The sequence below is a fragment of the Lithobates pipiens genome, unplaced genomic scaffold (assembly GCF_037356315.1).
Source record: "Lithobates pipiens isolate NorthernLeopardFrog02 unplaced genomic scaffold, aLitPip1_a1.2 Scaffold_28, whole genome shotgun sequence".
In the NCBI taxonomy this organism is placed as follows: domain Eukaryota; kingdom Metazoa; phylum Chordata; class Amphibia; order Anura; family Ranidae; genus Lithobates; species Lithobates pipiens.
The window spans coordinates 209,904,155-209,918,216 of NW_027507789.1; the positions used below are offsets into that span (position 1 = coordinate 209,904,155).

General features: G+C 44.7%; 1 protein-coding gene across 1 annotated transcript in view; it reads left to right on the forward strand.

Moving 5' to 3' along the window:
- Positions 1 to 4,630: 4,630 nt before the first annotated feature.
- The window catches only part of SDCBP2 (syndecan binding protein 2), a 42,058-nt gene continuing 32,626 nt past the window's right edge, over positions 4,631 to 14,062 (forward strand). Inside the window, exon 1 of the mRNA XM_077460432.1 lies at positions 4,631 to 4,720. The gene's annotated coding sequence lies outside the window, so the exon portion shown is untranslated. The remainder of the gene's footprint in view (positions 4,721 to 14,062) is intronic.

A 14,062-nucleotide genomic window follows, 5' to 3' on the forward strand; every position in this document is an offset into this window, starting at 1 on the left:
ATGAAAAAAATGTGTAAACTTTCAAGGGGTATGAATACTTTTTCAAGGCACCGTATGTAGGGAGGGGATGAAGAAGCTGGGTCAGCACAGACAGTAATTAGACACTCCTAGAAAAGGAGAAGTTGTGACATGCAAGGTGGAGGCGGCTGTGCGAAGGAAGTAGTCACATTGTTTTATCCGTTTCAAAGGCACATTGCAAGTGAATACAAATCATTAATGAAAAGGAAAAACGCTGCAAGTAAGTATTTACAAATACTCAAATAGTCTATGATTTTATCTGCGTTTTAGATTGGTGACAGGCAAGGTGGCTTTTCTAAACTTCTAGGCAGTATTCTGCAGTCAATGCGACACATTCTCGACCATTAAATATTAATTCTCCATTGTTCAGCACCTTGAACCCTCGGTCACATTGGAGCGACTTGACATGCGATTTGACCTCATTGCTGGCAATGGCAGTGTTCAAATCAATGTGACGCTGACTTTGCGGTGCCGCATGGATTTGAAAAAAGTAGTTCCTGCACTGCCTTTGACGATTTTGCAAAGCCACACAGATGTCTTCCAAGTCGCACTGACATGCGGCTTTGAAATCATGAGATTTCAGATGAAGTCGCATGATTTCAAAGCCGCAGCCAGTGTGAACCAAGGGCTAATTGCCTTCTTGTTGCCACAGATGTTTGGCAAAAGCAGCAGCCTGCGTACGTAAATGTCCATTGCACTACAGATGCTAAATATCGCTGCAGACACGGAGTAAGAGCAATAATTTTAGGCCCCTTATTCACAGTTAAAGTGATTCTAAATGACAAACGTGTCATACTGAGCTGCTCTGTGCAATGGCTTTGCACAAAGCAGCCCCAGTCTACCTCTTCTCGGGTGCCCCCATAGCAAGCCTCTTATTATAGGGCTACCCATGCGGGCTCGCTCCCGAGCCTCACTGTTTGCATCTGTTAACACACACAGTGGAACTGGGCCCTGCCCCTCGGTCCCTCATTACTGGCTGAGATTGACAGCAGCAGGAGCCAATGGCTGTCTCTGAGCCAATAAGGAGAGAGCAGAGAGAGCCTCTGCTTTGAGTACATCCTAATAATGCATTAAGGTAAAAAAAAACTTCTGCCTTTATAACAACTTTTATTCTAAACTGGTAACCTATTGGAACCTTTAAAGCTTTGCCTGTGGAAAATATGGGGTACCGATATTTGTTGCCATCTCATGAGCGCACACAATTTTAAGGCTTGACATGTTGGGTATCTATTTACCCTGAACAACCTCATCTTTTATAAATTACCAAAGAATTTGGTAATATATTGCAATTGTGTGCACTAAAATCAACTTTAACCACTTGCCGACCAGCCGCCGTCATTATACTGCGGCGGCTCGGCACGATCCCACGAGCATTCGCAGCTGTACGTTGGCTCCTTTAAGTGGGATAGCAGGCGCGTGCTCGGTGCACTGCGGGGGTGCCGATGCTCGTAGCTGATGGTCGTGATGACCGCCGGCTGCAAGCGATCGCGGGCATAAGAGGCAGGACAGGGAGTGGTGTGTGTGTGTGTGTGTGTGTGTGTAAGCACACAAATCCCTGTTGTGTGAGGACTATGTGTGGAGGCCTTTCTGTTACACAGCCTGCAGAGACAGGTACTTTGCCCATCTCTGTATGCCAGCCTAGTATAGCTGCACGATTCTGGCCAAAATGAGAATCACACATTTTTTGCTTACAATAAAAAATCACAATTTTCATGGCGTAACATCATCTTTCACAAATGTGACATCGGAGGGGGGGAAGGAGCATATACAGTGCCTTGCGAAAGTATTCGGCCCCCTTGAACTTTTCAACCTTTTGCCACATTTCAGGCTTCAAACATAAAGATATAAAATTTTTATTTTTTGTGAAGAATCACCAACAAGTGGGACACAATTGTGAAGTGGAACGAAATCTATTGGATTTTTGAAACTTTTTTAACTAATAAAAAAATGAAAAGTGGGGCGTGCAAAATTATTCGGCCCCCTTGCGTTAATACTTTGTAGAGCCACCTTTTGCTGCGATTACAGCTGCAAGTCGCTTGGGGTATGTCTCTATCAGTTTTGCACATCGAAAGACTGAAATTCTTGCCCATTCTTCCTTGCAAAACAGCTGGAGCTCAGTGAGGTTGGATGGAGAGCGTTTGTGAACAGCAGTTTTCAGCTCTTTCCACAGATTCTCGATTGGATTCAGGTCTGGACTTTGACTTGGCCATTCTAAGACCTGGATACGTTTATTTGTGAACCATTCCTTTGTAGATTTTGCTGTATGTTTGGGATCATTGTCTTGTTGGAAGATAAGTCTCCGTCCCAGTTTCAGGTCTTTTGCAGACTCCAACAGGTTTTCATCCAGAATGGTCCTGTATTTGGCTGCATCCATCTTCCCCTCAATTTTAACCATCTTCCCTGTCCCTGCTGAAGAAAAGCAGGCCCAAACCATGATGCTTCCACCACCATGTTTGACAGTGGGGATGGTGTGTTGATGGTGATGAGCTGTGTTGCTTTTACGCCAAACATATCGTTTTGCATTGTGGGCAAAAAGTTGGATTTTGGTTTCATCTGACCAGAGCACCTTCTTCCACACGTTTGGTGTGTCTCCCAGGTGGCTTGTGGCAAACTTTAGACGAGACTTTTTATGGATATCTTTGAGAAATGGCTTTCTTCTTGCCACTCTTCCATAAAGGCCAGATTTGTGCAGTGTACGACTGATTGTTGTCCTATGGACAGACTCTCCCACCTCAGCTGCAGTTCTCTGCAGTTCATCCAGAGTGATCATGGGCCTCTTGGCTGCATCTCTGATCAGTCTTCTCCTTGTCTGAGCTGAAAGTTCAGAGGGACGGCCAGGTCTTGGTAGATTTGCAGTGGTCTGATACTCCTTCCATTTCAAAATGATCGCTTGCACAGTGCTCCTTGGGATGTTTAAAGCTTGGGAAATCTTTTTGTATCCAAATTCGGCTTTAAACTTCTCCACAACAGTATTACGGACCTGCCTGGTGTGTTCCTTGGTCTTCATGATGCTCTCTGCGCTTTCAACAGAACCCTGAGACTATCACAGAGCAGGTGAATTTATACAGAGACTTGATTACACACAGGTGGATTCTATTTATCACCATCAGTCATTTAGGACAACATTGGATCATTCAGAGATCATCGCTGAACTTCTGGAGTGAGTTTGTTGCACTGAAAGTAAAGGGGCCGAATAATTTTGCACGCACCACTTTTCAGTTTTTTATTTGCTAAAAAAGTTTAAATTATCCAATAGATTTCGTTCCACTTCACAATTGTGTCCCACTTGTTGGTGATTCTTCACAAAAAATTTAAATTTTATATCTTTATGTTTGAAGCCTGAAATGTGGCAAAAGGTTGAAAAGTTCAAGGGGTCCGAATACTTTCGCAAGGCACTGTAAGCGGAAGTTCAACTTCAAACTGACTTAATTTACAGACAGAGGTTCTTCCCTTTGATCTAAAGAACGAAATTGTTACAATGTTCATACTTAGCTTTGCCTAAGCTAAACTTGGCAGGCTGCCTTTTTTTCTTTTTTTTTTGACAGCTGTCAGCTGTGAGCAGAGAACTCTGCACTGAATCGGGAAAAGGCTGTGTTAAAGTGGAACTTCCGCTTTTCAGAATCCTCACCCCCTCCGGTGTCATATTTGGCACCTTTCAGGGGGGAGTGGGGAGCAGATACCTGTCTAATACAGGAATCTTGCTCCCACTTCCGGGCATAGATACCCGCGCCACCCGCAGGTATCTGCACCACTACCTGTCTCCTCCCCCCCCCCCCCCCCCACTGTCTTCTGGGAGACACACGGGTCCCAGGAGACAGAAGGGACCAGTGGGAACGTGCAGCAGGGAACCAGGCTGAGAAGCTGCAAGGCTTCACTTCTTGATTCCCTTTTTCCGAAGATGGCAGCGGCAGCACCCGAGAGCCGAGGAACAGATCGGCTTCGGGTGCCGACATGGCAGGTGCAGTATTTGTAGCTGCTGAATAAAAAAAAAAAAAAGGAAGAACTTAAGATTGTGAGGGGGGGGGAATCACAATCTCGATTCTTTGAACGGTTAATCGTGCAGCTCTACAACCGAGAGTAGGTCCTAGCTACCTCCAGTTTCGTTTTCTATAAAATTAGATGTAATTATTTTTTAATTTGGTGCAATTTGTAAAAGTGGTGCTATTAAGGGCTACTTGAATCTGCCCTGAGAGTTGGTAAAGTCACTGAAACTGGTGGCAGCGATATTTAAGGCTCAGGCCGCTTTAAAGGGCCATAGTGTCAAAAAAGTGTTGTTTGGGATTTCTAGAATTCGCTTCACTGTCTATATAAGTCATCTGACTATAATAAACCAAAATAGCAATGGTCGGTAATGCTAACCGCACCTATACATACAGGCTGTACTTTGTATCATGTGGAAGTCACTGACACAGTTAAGGTAGGTAAGCACACATTCCTGTGTGATCTATATATATATATATATTTGTATCTATCACGTGATCTGCATGACGTTTGGATCTGAATGTTTAGATTGGCAGAGAACTCGGATTATCTACAAAAACCTGCATATTATCTACAACCCGTTCAGCCAGTTACTTCCTTACTGGTGACCTCAATGTCTTGTGACCTGAATGACGTCACTGCCCCGCCTAGTGTCAGGTCCATAAAAGGCGGATACCGGAGAGCAGGTGTGTGACAGTCTCCAGGACACTGCAGGGATTAGGTGAGTGTGATTATACCTTCCCCACTAATGCCAGGGATGTATCTCCTCCTTGTTGTATGCATCTAAAGCCAGCCTGTGCATGCTGGTCTTTGTAGTTCCGCAGGAGCAGAATAAGCTGAGTCTCCTTGCTTGGCTGTAAGAGTTGCTTGTCTGGCAGCAGAGGATGGTTGGCTTTCTACTAATGTTCCCAGAGGTGTGCAGGGCATGCTAGAACTTGTAGTTTCCCTCTCTGCCAGTGTCTGAGTTCCTCAGGTGTCTCCTTAATTGTCGATCATTTTTTAAGCGTTGAGAAACCAGAACTCAACACGTTTGCGTGTGATCAATGTTTACCGGTAAATAGAGACTAGCTAGCAGGGACCCTGTTTATATTGGTTCTGTAGAGACGGAAAAAAGAGCTGGAAATGTCATAAAAACTGGTAACTGTGATCGATCTTTTTCTTATTCTAATGCCGTGTACACACAGTTGGACTTTCCGGCAAAAAAGGTCCCATGGAATCATTCCATCGGATATTCCGATCGTGTGTGGGCTTCAGTGGACTTTTTCTTTCGATAATTCTGACGGACCTAGAAATAGAACATGTTTTAAATCTTTCCGACGGAATCAATTCCTATCGGGAAAACCATTCGTCTGTATGCTGTTCCGACGGACCAAAAACTACGCAAGGGCAGCTATTGGCTACTGGCTGTTTAACTTCCTTTTTCGAGTCTCATCGTACGTGTTGTACAGCACCACGTTCTAAACGATCGGACTTTGGTGTGGTCATGTGTACGCAAGTCCGTTTCGGCAGAACTCCGTCAGAAAAACCGAGTTTATTCTGATGGAAAAACCTGTCGTGTGTATGCCGGCATAACTCCTACCAGGAATTATTGGGTTCTTCGGGTACAGGATATCTCTAGGGAAATCCTGACTCCCCTCCAGTTCTTAAAGTGGTAGTAAACCCACTTTTTCATCTTTTTTTTTTACATTTCAATGTTTATTGAAGTAACAATGTTGTATAAGCCACAAGTGACAAAAACAGAAGTGAAAATCAAGCACCCTCAGGTAGTGCTACTCTTTCAAGTAATCATAAACATAGAACCTTTGGATAAGAAACAGAGCAAACTCAACGTAAAATCGTTTTGGCGGGAGTGCCAATTAACATAATTACAATTTTTGTTTGTTAAGTCATTCACTGTAGAGTCAAAAACACTTTTTCATCTTACAGGTAAGCCTGTAACAGGTATTACCTGTGGGTACTGTAAATATCTCCTAAACTTGCACTGTTTAGTAGATATTCTGAGTGGTGGTGACGTCATCGGCACATACGCTCTGAAAGTCTGGCATACCGTGCAAGACTTTCAGAGCCCGTGCCGTAAAACAGCATCGTGACATCATCGTGCCCCCCGGCCACTCATGTAGCCGGAGGCTGCAAACCCAAAAGGAAGATCAGGTGAAGATGGTGTCTCAGCTGTGACAGCGTGACGCTGGAGGGCTTAGTTTTAAGGTAAGTCTCTCATAATGTGATAGTTTGAATTGCATTTTTTTTTCTATAAATGTGGTTTATTTCCGCTTTAATGGAGGTCATAGTCCCAACCTGTTACTTCCCATATCTTTTGCCTTTGGTTTTCTCCCCCTGCGTACCCCTCCTATTCCCCCTCTTGACACCCAGAACACAGAAAGAAGAGTGGGGTAAAGCTGACCATACACAGCACTGTACAATCGTACAATCTGCTGTAGTACGAGGGTCCATCCTAAACAAGCCAAACCATTTATATCCAGTCCAGTAAGCTTTTGAACTGTACATTAAAGCGGAGTTCCACCCAAAAATGGAACTTCTGCTTTAAAGGAAGGTGACCCCCCTGACATGCCACATTTGGCATGTAATTTTTTGGGGGGGACCGGAACCCCTCTTTTTAGAGGGTTTCAGCACCCACTTCCTCCTGGGGCTCTGGTAGTCAGTTCACCTCTCCCCCCTCCCTCTCAGCAATCATCTGGGAAACGTCACAGGTCCCAGATGGTTGCCCGGCCAGTCGCAGCGAGCGCCCACAGCGTGGCGCCCACACTGACAATGCCGGTGCCACAGAGAAGAGGGGGAGATGAGCGGGGCTTCGTTCCCCCACTTCGCTGGACCCTGGGATAGGTAAGCGTCCGATTATTAAAAGTCAGCAGCTTTTTTTTTTTTTTTTAAAGAGGAAGTAAACCCTTATGGGTTTTACTTCCTCTTTGTTTTCCTGCAAAGGTAAAGCATAATGGGCTACTATGCATCGCATAGTAGCCCATTATGTGTCACTTACCTGACACAGGAGCCAGCGATGTCACCAATGTCCCCTCTTCCATGAAGCGTCCATCTTCCTTTTCGGGTATCGTGGCTCTGGCGCTGTGATTGGCCAGAGCCACGATGTTGTCACTCCCGCGCATGGGAGCCGCCACTAACGCCATGATCGCCGTTAGTAGTGGCACGCTCAGTGCGCCTAAAGCGTGTAGGTTTAGGAGATATTTCTTGCACATACAGGTAAGCCTTAGTCTAGGCTTACCTGTAGGTAAAAGTGGGCTGTAAGGCTTTACAACCACTTTAAGCAGAACTCCGCTTTAAGTTGGTAAAATGTGGCCAGCATAGAAAGCGCGAGGTTCAAGGAGTAGAATATCCAGTGCAGGACGAAAAGAATAGAAGAGACAACAGGGGATTAAACATTGGAGAAAGGAGGGAAATGCTGCCCAGACACAGGCCATTTATTTGCACGTTATGTCTGAGGCGAGAAACCGAATGGCAAGCGCTTTTCGTGCGGCAATTGAAAGTGCCTGATCCAACATGCTGGACTTTATTTAGAAAAAAACAAATGATGGCACAATCGTATGCGTCATTTTCGTTTTTCGAACGAAAGGTTTTAGGCCCATATCACGTAGGAGATTCCATCCCTGGTTAGAGAGAGCTGATAACATGGCGATGCTTCCACAGTATTGGAACACCGCAGAATCTCACTCCCCAGGAAAGGTATGACACCTCGCTCATCCAGTCCATGTGAGATCGACGCCGTTCAAACCTGTATTTCCCTGCCCTTTATAGTGATCCTGTTGTCGCAAGTTTGTCATGGTCCTAAATACCATTGCATAGATGGCCTATGCATCCTAAGGACGATCCTCGGAATTCATCTTCATATCCTCTTTAGAAACCTGTCTTGCGGTAGTGTAACGGAACTTGCAACCGATTAATGTAGGTGCCAGTAAATTATATATCAATCAGACTGCTACCAGCATCTCTCCTGCCAAGTGGTGAAGTGTTCCAGAAGTTCTTTAGAAAATTTGGGACGGAAAGGCAAACGTATCAAACATAATTTCCAGAGAAACAAGTTATGTTTCAGAATTGTCTAATGACACAATTATTACACGTTCAACAATACGGAGAGATCTTATTTCCCTCCTTAGCCTTATCAATCCCGTGATATTTCTTTACACATTTGTGGCAACAATAGTGCCGTACAGTGAACCCGTCACAAATAAGAACTACTTGAAATTGTTGCAGACGTCGTTGCTGACAGTGAAAATGTGGCATAAATTTGCCGCAGGGTTTCTGGCTACATCCACAATGTCAGAAAATATGTCTTTAACATCTTTTTGTCCCCAGTATGTCTAGCTGCCTCACTAATATTCATAGAGACGTCAGTTGTTTCTGTGAAGTCATATGACCAGTTTCGGTGTCTCCCTCTGGGCCAGTGTCGGATTCCTGGTTCTCCCAGTTCTTTCATACCTGTATATTATTCCTCGCTCCTCCTGAAAACTTCACACCCAGGACTGCTGCTCTTCATACTGGGAGTTGGGATGCTTGTATTGCCTTTCCACTGATCTCACCTATCTGCTTCTCAAATTCCTCTTCATCTGCTTCTCAAATTCCCCTTCATCTGCTCTTGTCTGCCATTGTTAGCTGTCCCTCTGGGGACAGTTCCTGGTTTTTCAATGCTTGGTAAAGCTCAAACCTCCTCACTAGTCTTACAACTTCAATAGAAGGAAAAGATCTGGACTTTAAATGAAGTCAACATAATTCTGTTAAAGTGGTTGTAAACCCATGGGATAAAAAAAAAAAAGCAACCTGCAAGGCAAAGGCATAATGAGCTAGTATGCATAGCATACTAGCTCATTATGAATAACTTACCTGAGAACGAAGCCCCCAAAGTGGTCCTCCATCTTCATGTCCGCCGCTGCCATGTATCCCGGTGTGACTTCCGGGTCTTGCTGCTCCGGCGCTGTGATTCGCCGGAGCAGCAATGACGTCACTCCCACGCATGCGCACGGGAGCCGACACTCGCGGCATATCGCCGCGGCCTGCCCAGTGCGCCTGCGCCTGCGGTGGTCTTTTTGTAAATATCTCCGAGATATTTCTTGGACCTACAGGTAAGCCTTGATCTAGACTTACCTGTAGGTCAAAGTGGTTTGTGAGGGTTTACAACCACTTTAATAATTCATGGTCAACATAATTCTGTTAATGATCATAATAATAAACTGTAAAATTTCATAGCATTTGTAACGTGGAATCTCAAAATCGCATGATTATATGGTGTAGCATAAGGCAAGTCTTTCTTGGAGTCTATCCACTCATGATGAGCAGTTACAGATGCAGAAATCTATAATAGAAAAAGGAAATTGCAAAATGAACAGATGCTGGACATAAGGAAAGAAAGAACGAAGGTAAGATGGGGTATTACCAAGCGCTCATACCTACACGTAAAATGGATATATAATAGTATGATGTTGTAACAGCTGGGGGGCGCCATAGAGGAACAAACATCCCACGGGAGCTGAGGCCGCATAACCGCAGACAGGTAGGTGGCCAAGGAGATAATGTGAAGAGCATGGGTGATGTAGGGAACTCCTGTTGACGATGGAAGGTGTGTGCCAATTCCAGTGGGTGTGCTATAAAAAAAAAGTATATAACTATGTTAGTGTATAAAGCTGGCCTTTGACAGATACCGCGCTACACCATAAAATCATGTGATCAGAATTGTTGACCATGAACCTTTACAGTTGTACTGCCATACAAAATTGTATCTATTATCCCTAGATTGGTTGTGAATTATGTTATTACCACGCATAATAAATTGCTAAGGTGTTACTTATCTTATCATGTTATTTCTTTATTCAATGCATATTTTTCTGGAATCCATCATCATGTGATTTTACAATTTTTATTTTTTAGCTGTGCTTCAATGAAAGTCCTAACCTTTTCCTTCTATTGATGTAGTAAAACAATAGGGATGGAGGCGGATGAATCTACCCATTCACTGCCTCATATAACGCCCCAAAGCCCCCCTCTTCCCTTTTTTTTTTCCTCCTCACTAGTCTGCTGCATTCTTTCTTAGAGCTCATTCACACAGAAACAGAATCCTGTACAACGCTTGAGGCATTTGCGTCTATAGCAATGTGGAGCTGCATGCAGGCAGCCTGTGCTAGTCAATGGAGATGCATTGGCTGTATGAGCCTACTTGTGGCTTTGCGAATGAGCGCTTGAGCATTCTTTTTTTTTTTTTCTGGCCATACTCTGGAACAAGTTCATTTGAAAACTTTTGTTTCAGGAAGGTTCACTCAATTTTCAAACTGTTAGGCTGGGTTCACACTGATGCAAATTGGATGTGGTTTTCCCCCACATCTAATTCGCATGACAGGGGACTGTGACTGGCTTTCCATGGAGCCGATTCACACAACTCCGGGGCATGCATCCGCGGTCCGGATGGCAGAAGAGTCCTGTGTGTCTTTGGCTCTGTTTCAGGTTTGAATTCAGGCAAAAATTCTGAACTGATTTGCACCTGAATGGGTGTACTGGGACACTTGGCCACATCAGTGTGAACCCAGCCTAATCTTCAGCACAGCGACATGGAAATTTGAAGGAGCAGAATGGAAACCTTTTGGCCCCTTTCACACGAGCGCCTCCATGCAGCGGATTCTGCTTGCTCAAGGGAGGGATCACTCCACTGATCCCCACTAAGCAGGATGGTGACAGGTCTGTGTCCGCTTACTGTGCAGAGCGGAGACGGACACAATCCTGCTCTCCTCAGAAATCAGATGGAAAAGGACCACCTTGTCCATTTCCATCCAATCCACCAGGCAGATGGAAAATAGGTCCACCATCCATCTGTTTTTTTTATAGGCCGGATCAGATAGCGGTGGATGTCAGCAGGCATGTGTCAGCTGACACCTGCCGCTCCATAGAGGAGACTGCAAAGGTCCGACAGGACAACCAGTGGACAACCAGGGCCCTCTCTTGAATAAATTTCCAACAGTGAATTTGGTTTATGTTTAATAAATTACATTTAATCTAATATCAAATGTTAAAAGAAAATAACACCCTGGCTAGGAGCAGGATCTTTTTCTATTATTCCCTCCTTGGGACCCACTACAGGCAGCCCCCATGTTACAAACAAGATTGGATCTATAGGTTTGTTCTTAAGTTGAATTTGCATGTAATTTGGAACAGGTACATTTTTTCTAACTCCAGGCAAAAATGTTATTTTTTACGTTTTGGATAGCATAGGAAAGGGATAACTGGCCATGCAGTGATGTGGGATTGCTGTTAGTACGTGGTATCACAAGGTGAGCAGCAAGATGTTTCTGGGGCCGGCGTGACGTCACGCTCCCTCCATTCTGAAGTATGGATTTGTTTGTAAGTCGGATGTTTGTAACTTGGGTACTGCCTGTACTCGTTTTGCCGTTACTTTACTACACCCTTCTCATTCATTCCCTATTCTACTCTTTGCCCCTCCCCCCTTTTTTTCCCATAAATATAGGCCTGAACTTTGTCATGTGATAAGATGGTATGACTTGGTGAAATCACGAGGAACCACCTTATCGTTGATGGATATAGTTGGCTACCTGTGATCTCATTTGCTGTGTAAGGTGACTGGTTACATCACCGTTTTGTTGGAGAGACCATACTTCTAAAAACATGAATGTCTTGATACGGCTCTATACTGATTATCTGGCCTATATTTACTTGGGGATTCTGTTATGTTATTTATTACACCCCATGATGGGTGACTGTTAATTCTACTATTTGTTTTGAACTGTACTTTTTCCTGCTATGTAGCAGAAAAAAAAAATATATATATATAAATTCTTCCTATTTAAAGAATGTGTTAAAATAAATGTACTTCCGAATGCCATTTGTCAGGTCAACAGATGTACTGATGAGAATTTTTTACGACAAATGGTCTTAAATCTACCAATGTACGACCAGCTTTATTGTCCTCGAGATCCAATACAAAACACTACGTCTATCATCTACAGCCATTCACATTTGTAAGGCCGCGTACACACGCGCGGACTGTTCGCCCAACTTTGTCCACTGAACAGTGTTTGGGCGGACAGTCCGCTCGTGTGTGGGCTTTCAGCGGACAGTTTCAGCGGACAGTTGGACGGACAAGGTTTTTCGGAAATTCCGAAAAACTGTCCGCTGAAACCTTGTTTCAGCGAACAGCCCGCTCGTGTGTAGGCTTGTTCGTCAAACAAAGTTGCGCGCATGCTCAGAAAGGATTTTCACGCCGAAAGCTATAATGCAGTGTATAGGACGTCGTATTTTTCGTCCCGTCGTACGTGCTGTTCACATCATCGCGCACGGTTTCAGCAAACTGTTCGTTCGTCGTGTGTGGGCATGTCCGTCCATGCTAATTTTGAGCGGACTGTTTGCTGAAACTGTTGGACGGACAAAGTTGGGCGAACAGTCCGCGCGTGTGTACGCGGCCTAACTCTTTTTAGCTGCAGGGCTTATACCAACCCAGAAACTCTGACTTACTTTTTTTTATAGTCATCACTTATACATAGGTTTGGGACTTTCCCTTGCTTGTTACTTCTTTCCGCATGCCATGAGGCATTCACCATTCTTTCAAGACTTTAAAGTCCTCAGTTGTGCTGCCCCTTCCTCTGGAATGCATTACTATGTGCCAAAAGTTCTTCACCTTCTATCTTCTCTTGTGTTGCCTCCCTTCCCCGGTACTTCTTTCCATATGTCGTCAGGAATTCACCCTCGCCTTTAAAGTGTAGGTAACATCAAGAAGTGAAAGAAAATCCCTGCACAGTGAGGGTAATTCCCTTTGTAGGCAACGCTAACCAGAACATGTATCCCAGTTGGAAGAGTTCTCTATTCCTGTACAACTTTGGATTCCTTAATCATGGGGAGTAGGGTAAGTTCCCTACTCCCTTAATCATGGGGTGTAGGGTAAGTTCCCTACTCTCTTAATCATGGGGTGTAGGGTAAGTTCCCTACTCCCTTAATCATGGGGTGTAGGGTAAGTTCCCTACTCCCTTAATCATGGGGAGTAGGGTAAGTTCCCTACTCCCTTAATCATGGGGTGTAGGGTAAGTTCCCTACTCCCTTAATCATGGGGTGTAGGGTAAGTTCCCTACTCCCTTAATCATGGGGTGTAGGGTAAGTTCCCTACTCCCTTAATCATGGGGAGTAGGGTAAGTTCCCTACTCCCTTAATCATGGGGAGTAGGGTAAGTTCCCTACTCCCTTAATCATGGGGTGTAGGGTAAGTTCCCTACTCCCTTAATCATGGGGAGTAGGTTAAGTTCCCTACTCCCCTAATCATGGGGGGTAGGGTAAGTATAATCCCAGGTGGTCTGTATGTAGTGGGGGGGGGGGGCAATTTTTTAAAGGCAACTTCACTAAAAGTGAAGTCCTTTAACTTACCTTGACCAGCTGTATTTTCTGTTTCAATATGTTTATTGAAAATTTGAATAAACAGGAATAAACAAGAGACTACAATCTGCTCCTTGTGCGCCCTCACAGGGGCTACAAAGCATGAATATGAAACCAAAGGGCAAACCATCACATTATACTTATAATAAACACAAGAAAAGGAAGGAAAATGAGTAGGGGATGGTATCGAGACTGGCTCCAGTACCAAGCAACTCGTTCCCTTGTCGTTTCCAGAGGGCAAGCCCTTCTCCCACTACCCCCTTCTACGGGGGGGGGGGGGGGGCAGCAGTATTTGTTAGCAATGGGAGAGATTACAAAGAAGAGTGAAGAGAGATAGGGAACAGAAGAAGGAAAGGTAGGGAGAAAAGAGGGGAAAGAAAGGAGGGGGAAAGTTCGGGTGTGGGCGCCTCGCCAAGAGGAGTTAGACCAAGCCCAGGCATGCAGCTTGGAGCGCGGGGAACTCATAGGAGATCCATGGCTCACAGATTTTTAGAAATTTTGCATGAGAATTATGGACAATACTGGACATACGTTCCTGAAGTAACATAGCAGTCATGCGGGCTTTGACCCCTTGAAAATCTACCCGTTGGGACTTCCAGGCTTGGGCAATGGTCCGCTTGGCCGCTATAAATAAATAAGTAGCCAGCTTCTGTTGAGGGCCTCGCAAACCAGGTACC